The 8,854-nt window shown below is 42.7% G+C and overlaps 1 pseudogene across 1 annotated transcript; it reads right to left on the minus strand.

Annotated features, from left to right (window-relative positions):
- Positions 1–6,175: 6,175 nt before the first annotated feature.
- Positions 6,176–7,460, minus strand: LOC100395119 (glyceraldehyde-3-phosphate dehydrogenase pseudogene; annotated as a pseudogene). The gene has a single exon (XR_013523701.1). The product of XR_013523701.1 is annotated as a glyceraldehyde-3-phosphate dehydrogenase pseudogene (transcript).
- Positions 7,461–8,854: the final 1,394 nt, after the last annotated feature.

An 8,854-nucleotide genomic window follows, 5' to 3' on the forward strand; every position in this document is an offset into this window, starting at 1 on the left:
CATGTTTATATTCTAGTCTGTGGCTATGCGAAAAAAAAAGTCGAGGGCAAGGGACTCTGGCTTTAAGGAAAGATGTGGAAATCACACACATCACTTCTGCTCATATCTTATTGGTCCAAATTTAGTCATATAACCACATCTAGCTGCAAGGCAGGCTGGAAATATTCTGCTCAGTGTCATGCCTTGTGGCTAAGAATATATAAACCATGTTGGTTTCTTTGAATTATTGATCCAGACTTGTGGAATGATCCCTGTGAAATGCTTCCTGACCTTGCTATTATGTAAAGAATAACAATAAACCTGCCTCCCTTTCCTCCCTGTCAGAGGTGACCTCTAACTGAAACATGGGTTAATTATTCTCTTGCTTAAAATGATAATTTTAGGCTGGGCACAATGGCTTACACCTGTAATCTAGCCCTTTGGGAGGCCAAGGCAGGCAGACCACTTGAGGTCAGGAGTTTGAGACCAGCCTGGCCAACAGGGTGAAACCCCATCTCTACTGAAAATACAAAAATTAAACAGGCCTGTTGACAGGTGCCTGTAATCCCAGCTACTCAGGAGGCTGAAGCAGGAGAATCACTTGGACCCTGGAGGCAGAGGTTGCAGTGAGCTGAGACCACGCCACTGCACTCCAGTCTGGTCAAAAAGAGCAAAAATCCAACTCAAAATAATAAATAATAATAATAGTTTTACTATCTGTATATGTATTAAAAAAATGAAATACTTTTTGTTCTGCCTGTTTTGAGTACCATATAAATGCACTTATTCTTTTATGACTTGCTGAACATTGCTTTGACTTCTGGTTCCTTTTTGCTTAACAATTTCATCTTTCATTCTTTTTTCTCCTGTTACATTTTACTGTAAATGGAAGGAACCAAGCCCCTTCTTTAACACTGCTTGAAATCTCCAGTTTCATCACTTGTGAGTTCTACTTTCCACAAAACACTAGAACATAAACACAGTTCAGCTAACTATTTTGCCATATGTATAAACTAAATGGGAAAGTTTATGTTTTGTTTTTGAGATAGGGATTCATTCTGTCGCTCAGGCTGGAGTGAAGCGGCGTGATTGTGGCTCACTGCAGCGTTGACCTCCTGAGCCCAAGCAGTCCTCCCACCTCAGCCTCCCAAGTAGCTTGGACCACAGGGATGTACCACGGCACCTGGCTAATTTCTTTTATTTTTTGTGGAGACAATGTCTCGCTATGTTGCCCAGGCATATCTTGAACTCCTGGGCTCAAGCAATCTTCTCACCTCAGCCTCCCAAAATGCTGGGATTACAGGCGGGAGCCCCCTGCCCAGCCCTCTACTCACTTTTCCCCCTTAGCATTTAAACGTACTCAAATATCTTTCCTCTTTAAAATGAAAACAAACAAATAAAAACCTTCCATGAATTTGCTGTCTTCTAATTTTTCCTTTCCTTCACAGGTCATGTTTCTTGAAAAAATAGGTAAGATTAGTTGTCTTTATTTCTCCATTTCTCATTCTTTCCTTAAACTATTGTGACTGGCCCCACCATTTCACTGAACCTGCTCTCCATATTAAACTCAACAGTAACTATTTTTTTTTTTTTTGAGACGGAGTCTCGCTAAGACACCCAGGCTGGAATGCAGTGGTATGATCTTGGCTCACTGCAACTTCCGCCTCCCAGATTTAAGCAATTCTCCTACCTTAACCTCCCTAGTAACTGGGATCACAGGTGTGTGCCACCACACACAGCTAACTCTTGTATTTTTAGTAGAGACAGGTTTTCACCACGTTGGTCAAGCTGGTCTTGAACTCCTGATCTCACGATCCGCCCATCTCGGCCTCCCAAAGTGCTAGCCTCCCAAAGTGCAGGTGAGAGCCACTGTGCCCAGTCGGTCAACAATAACTCTTAGCTGTAAAAGCCTATAAAGATTTTTCTGTTCTTATCTTACCAATCACTGATTATAATAACCAGCACTGTGAAATATTCTTTCCTTGAGCTTTGCTGCTGCTTCAACTTCTCTGACATCTTTCTGTTCTTGTTTTCCTCCGCTATGGACTCTCCGTCTCCATCTTCATAAACTGAGTTTTCTACACCCCTTCCCATCCCTTTAGGGGTGTTCCCACGGGCTTTATCAGCAACCATGTTCCCTTCTCATCTTAGAAATGTTTGGATAACCCCATCTACACTGATGATTTAAGTATCATCTCTTAGCCCACGACTCCCAAATATGTATCTCTAACTCAGACTCTCCATATGGCCAGTTCCCCTTGAGCATGCCCACTTCCGACTCAGTGTTACCCAGTTCCCTGTCTTAGGAGATGGCACTTTCATCTACCCACTCACCCAAAAGCCTGAGAGTCTTCCTAGATTACCCATTCTCCTTCAAGTCTCCTTCAACCCCTGAAAGTAACTGATAATATCAGTTTTGCATCTCAGATATCTCTAATACCTGCCTCTTTCTTTCTAAGCTTGCTATCAGTCTCAGCATGAATTATTCCTGAGCATCTATTATGTCTTAGATAGTTTTATCTTTTATGGTAGTGACTCTTAATGATCACTGTAGAGCAGAACTTGAGGAGATTAAAAATAAATTTGGCTGGGTAAAGTGGCTCATGCCTATAATCCCAGCACTTTGGAAGGCTGAGGTAGGTGAATCACCTGAGGTCAGAGTTCGAGACCAGCGTGACAAACATGACCCCATCTCTACTAAAAATACAAAATTAGCCAGGCATGGTGGCACATGTCTGTAATCCCAGCCACTCAAGAGGCTGAGCAAGGAGAATTGTTTAAACCTAGGAGGCAGAGGTTGCAGTGAGCCGAGATCCTGCCATTGCACTCCAGTCTGGACAACAAGAGTATAACTCTGTCTCAAAAAAAAAAAAAAAATCAAATGGTCGATGACTCACCTTAGAAATTACTATTAGATGACTGGACTTTCATATTTTGAAAAAGTTCTAATGTGCACTTAGGATGGCAAGCCATTGCTTTACGATCTGTGAAGATGAATTGGGCTAGATGCAGAAGTCATCTGACTAGGAAGTATCAGAGTGATCCAAGGCTACCAGAATTATGTCATGAGCCTCTGGTAATTATACTCTTGAACAAAGCCAAATAAACAACTGCAAAACCACATACTTCAGCTATTCTTGTTATAATTGTTATATGGGATATTGGACAAAGTTGATCCACTGCTTTCTCAATCACAAAGGGGCCAGTAGGTTACATAAACATATGATGTCAACATGGGAGACTGCCTGACTTCTCGAAAGGCATCTGATTTTAATTTCTTCTTTTTCTTTTTTTATTTCTCTCTAATCCCATGAAACATTGTGATTCCCATTTTTAAAAACACTGTAGCACATTTTGAAGATGAAATTTTACCTGGAGCTGTCAGTCTAAAATCCTATTTGAAGTCATGCCTGTGGATTAATTTGCTCAGTAACTGTCTGAGGTTGACAACCATTGTTGTTATCCTGTAGCTCTTCATCCTCTTGTGGGTACCCAGAACATATTTTTCCTTCATCCCGCATGCTCAAGCCATTTAGTTTGAGTGAGAATGACCTCAGCTTAGCTCCATTCTGAGCCCCGATACTACAGCTTTGTATTATTCCATTGTTTTGTCAATAGCAATTTATTCAGAGATAAGCTAGAAACGAATCTGTTTCTGTGAGGACAAAAGTTTCCTCTGTCTTCCATGAGGAAATTCATATCCACCCCAGGATGGTTCAGTATGTTAGCAGCCATAGCCACTGGTCATGAGCTGCTACGGGAGCAACTAGGATCGTGCATGATGCTTGAAGATGAAGCCAAGACCACAACAGGCAGAGTGGAGACGCAGAGAACAAGTTTCTCTACTGTGGAGTTCTCAGTAATGCAAACCAACATCCTCTTTTTATTTATTTAGGCGAATTAAACTTTTAAAATAATCTGTGCTATGGTCTGAATGTGTTTCCCAAAATCGATAGTTGGAAATTAATCCCCCATAAAACGGTGTTGGGATGTGGGGCCTTCTGGGAGGTGTTTAGGTCATGAGGGATCTGCCACCGTAAAAAAGACTTGTGGGAGTAGGTTTGCCCTCTTTCACTCTTCTGCCATGTGAGGACACAGCCAGCAGGCCCACAGAACCTTAATCTTAAACTTCCCAGACCTAGAACTGTGAGAAATACATTTCCGTTTTTCATAAATCACTCTGTTTGTGGTATTCTGTCACAGCAGCACAAAATGAACGAAGACAGCCTATAACATAAAGACTGATTTAATATGCAGTCTTTATTAGAATTAAAATAGTTTTGGCTGGGTGTGGTGGATCATGCCTGTAATCCCAGCACTTTGGGAGGCCAAGGCGGGTGGATCATCTGAGGTCAGGAGTTCAAGAGCAGCCTGGCAAACATGGTAAAATCCTGTCTCTACTAAAAATACCAAAAATTAGCTGGGCGTGGTGATGGGTGCTTGTAATCCCAGCTACCTGGGAGGCTGAGGCAGGAGAATCGCTTGAACACGAGAGGCAGAGGTTGCAATGAGCAGAGATTGTGCCATTGCACTCTAGCCTGGGCAACAAGGGCAAAACTCTTTCTAAAAAAAAACAAAAACAGTTTTATCACTTGTATACATCCCTTTCTAATGTTATTAATTCTTATGCTAATTAATTTTTTTTTTACTAGTTATATAGCTAGCAAAAAAGTAAGGATGATTTTGTCTTTCCATATTCAGAGAGCATAAAAATTCAGGTCCATGATTGAGGAACAAAATTATCAAGATGGACTGTAATGGGGATTTCTGGGAATTTGTAACACCTTACACCATAGACATCATCAAAAGAGTTAAGTCTCAGGCTCCTTACTATCATGCCATATTAGAAAGTATGCTGGGCACGGTGGCTCATGCCTGCAATCCCAGCGCTTTGGGAGGCTGGTGCGGGTGGATCACTTGAGGTCAGGAGTTTGAGAACAGCTTGACCAACATGGTAAAACCTTGTCTCTACTAAAAAAAATACAAAATTAGCCAAGTGTGGTGGTGCTAATCCCAGCTACTTGGGAGGCTGAAGAAGGAGAATGGCTTGAACCCAGGAAGCAGAAGTTGCAGTGATCCAGGATAGTGCCATTGCACTCAAGCCTGGACAATAAGAGTGAAACTCCATTTCAGAAAAAAAGAAAAGAAAGAAAAAGAAAGTATGCAGTGCATTGCTCAACAGTATTTATGAACATTAACATGTTTAGATGTTTTATGAAATAGAAACAAAAGAATATAGTTAATTCATTTGATTAAATGTTCATATTGAATTTTCATGTTGAGAACTACATAGTAAAATATGAATATTAGGTTGTATGATAATAACTGGCAGAATCAACAGATATTTATTGCATGGTAATTAAATTTATTCAATAACCTTTTGTAATCCATATTTACAAGGATCCTGTAAATTGGATCTTGTAATCCAATTACAAGATAGTGGTTGACCACCACAGTCAAAGGTAGACATATGGAACTGGAAAATACACAATTATTGCTACTGGAGTATAATTGCTTCTAGGCCCCCTCAGATGACACAGCAAAGAGACATGTGTATACTATCTTGTGTCCATATACACATTGATAAATATTTCTGTATGTAACCATCTGTATCTATATTAAGTCAAGCATGAGTTCATACTTATGTCTTCCTCTCTAATCCATTTAAATAAATGCAATAATATGTACTTAGATTTGCTCTCATCTTAGGACACATTTCAATTATCTTACCAGTGTTTTCTGCTCCAAAACATTTTTGAAACTGCCTAGAACAAAGACTTGTCATGCCTATTCAAATTCTTGTGGCTAAGTGACTAAATTCTGGCCAGTGGGAAGGACAATTGTAGGTTGGGACTTATATGAAGGCTTCTGAAGATGAGAACGGTCTGCTGATACATCCCTTTCTTTTACTTTTTCCTTCTTTTCTTTCTTCTTGCCTGAAAACTCAGACAAGATGACTGGACCACTAGCAGCAATTTGTGATCATGAAGTAATTATGAGGCTAGAAAATCATTTTAGATGTAAAAGAAAATGAGAAGCTTGGATTTTTGACAACTCAGAGCTGTCAAACTGGCCCTGGTTCTGCCTACATCCACGCTGCTTTTATGAGAGGAAAAACCAAATTGCTATCATTTGAACTTTGTTTTATCCAACCAAACTTGATGCTGATAGTTTTTGAAAGTGACTTTAGATATAGTTTCTTTTTTTTTTTTTGGCTGAGCACAGGGGACTTTATTGATGGTACAGGACAAGGTGGGGCTCCCTAGGCCCCTCCTTCTTCAAGGGGTCTGCATGGAAACTGTGAGGAGGGGCAATTCGGTGTGGTGAGGGACTCAGTGTGGCAGGTACTTCCCAGGAGTGAGGGCCTCTTTTCCTCTCGTGCTCTCGCTGGGGCTGGTGGTCCAGGGGTCTTATTCCTTGGAGGCCATGTGGGACATGAGGTCCACCACCCTGTTGCTGTAGCCAAATTCATTGTCATACCAGGAAATGAGCTTGACGAAGTGGTCGTTGAGGGCAATGCCAGCCCCAGCATCGAAGGTGGAAGAATGGGTGTCGCTGTTGAAGTCAGAGGACACCACCTGGTGCTCAGTGTAGCCCTTGAGGGGGCCCTCCGACACCTGCTTCACCACCTTCTTGATGTCATCATATTTGGCAGGTTTTTCCAGGCGGCAGGTCAGGTCCACCACTGACACGTTGGCAGTGGGGACACGGAAGGCCATGCCAGTGAGCTTCCCGTTCAGCTCAGGGATGACCTTGCCCACGGCCTTGGCAGCGCCAGTAGAGGTAGGGATGATGTTCTGGAGAGCCCCACGGCCATCACGCCACAGTTTCCCGGAGGGGCCATCCACGGTCTTCTGGGTGGCAGTGATGGCATGGACGGTGGTCATGAGTTCTTCCACGATACCAAAGTTGTCATGGATGACCTTGGCCAGGGGCGCTAAGCAGTTGGTGGTGCAGGAGGCGTTGCTGACGATCTTGAGGCTGTTGTCATACTTCTCATGGTTCACGCCCATCATGAACATGGGGGCATCAGCAGAGGGGGCAGATACGATGACCCTTTTGGCTCCCCCCTGCAAGTGAGCCCCAGCCTTCTCCATGGTGGTGAAGACGCCAGTGGACTCCACCACATACTCAGCGCCAGCATTGCCCCACTTGATTTTGGAGGGATCTCGCTCCTGGAAGATGGTGATGGGATTTCCATTGATGACAAGCTTCCCGTTCTCAGCCTTGACAGTGCCATGGAATTTGCCATGGGTGGAATCATACTGGAACATGTAGACCATGTAGTTGAGGTCAATGAAGGGATCATTGATGGCGACGACATCCACTTTACCAGAGTTAAAAGCAGCTCTGGTGACCAGGCGCCCGATATGACCAAATCCGTTGACTCCGACCTTCACCTTCCCCATGGTGTCTCAGGGATGTGGCTGGCGATGGGAGACAAGATGCGGCTGTCTGTCGAACAGGAGGAGCAGAGAGCCTAGATATAGTTTCTTAATCAAACTGGATTCTTTTTATGACTGCTTATATATTATTCAGAAAAAGACTTCTTGAGAAAACTCATTTTGAATTGAGTCTTAAAAAGTGGGGAGTGTAGAAGCGATATTAAAACATTTGGAAAAGAAAAAAGGAAGGAAGAAGAAAAACAGAGAACCTGAGGAACTCAGAGTGCTCTGGGCAAGGGAGACAGTACTGCATTATCAAGAATGGTATCTTAGGAATAGGTGTAAAAATGATTAGATAGTGTTGGCCTTGTTGGGAAAGTCTTTTTCCTCTTCCTCCCAAATTTGATGACAGGGATATTAGATTTTTTTTTTGGAGATGGAGTTTCACTCCTCTTGCCCAGGCTGGAGTGCAATGGCGCTATCTTGGCTCACTGCAACCTCTGCCTCCCGGGTTCAAGAAATTCTGCCTCAGCCTCTTGAATAGCTGGGATTGCAGGCAACCACCACCATATCCAGCTAATTTGTTTTTTGTTTTTTTTTTTGAAGAGATGGGATTTTACCATGTTAGCCAGGCTGGTCTTGAACTCCTGACCACAAGTGATCTGCCAGCCTCGGCCTTCCAAAGTGCTGAGATTACAGGCATGAGCCACTATGTGTGGTCTCAAACATGTTTTAATTGTTTCTTGAAATATTTTCTGATGGATGCTTTCAAATCTTTGTTAGACAATTTTAACTTGTCATCTCAGCATTGGCATCTATTGCCTTTTTTATTCAGCTTGAGATCTCCCTGGGTTTTGATATCATGAGTGATTTTTAAATTGAAATCTGGTATCATGAGTGAGTTTTGATTGAAATCTGGACATTTGGGTATTATGATATTTTGGATAATATTTAAACATTTTATTTATTTATTTATTATTTTTTTTAGATGGAGTTTCGCTCTTGTTACCCAGGCTGGAGTGCAATGGCGTGATCTCAGCTCACTGCAACCTCCGCCTCCTGGGTTCAGGCAATTCTCCTGCCTCAGCTGCCTGAGTAGCTGGGATTACAGGCATGGGCCACCGTGCCCAGCTAATTTTTTGTATTTTTAGTAGAGATGGCTCATGCCTGTAATCCTAGCACTTTGGGAGGCCGAGGTGGGTGCATCACAAGGTCAAGAGATCGAGACCACCCTGGTCAACATGGTAAACATTTTATTTTAACTAGCATTTCTTGACGCTGCTCTGGCAGTGGGCATCAACTTCTAAAATGGCAAGTGGTGGTAAAAGTCTAGGTTCCCTATTCCACACCTGTTGACACCAAGGGTGGTTCCTTGTTATTGCTGGGCAATGGTTGGAGTTTCAGTGCCCCACTAGTTTTCCACTGATACTTCCCTAGCTGAAAGGGCTTTGGAATGCCTCCTTACTGCCCCCATGTAGCCTCCACTGACA

This window comes from Callithrix jacchus, chromosome 11 (assembly GCF_049354715.1).
Source record: "Callithrix jacchus isolate 240 chromosome 11, calJac240_pri, whole genome shotgun sequence".
Taxonomy (NCBI): domain Eukaryota; kingdom Metazoa; phylum Chordata; class Mammalia; order Primates; family Cebidae; genus Callithrix; species Callithrix jacchus.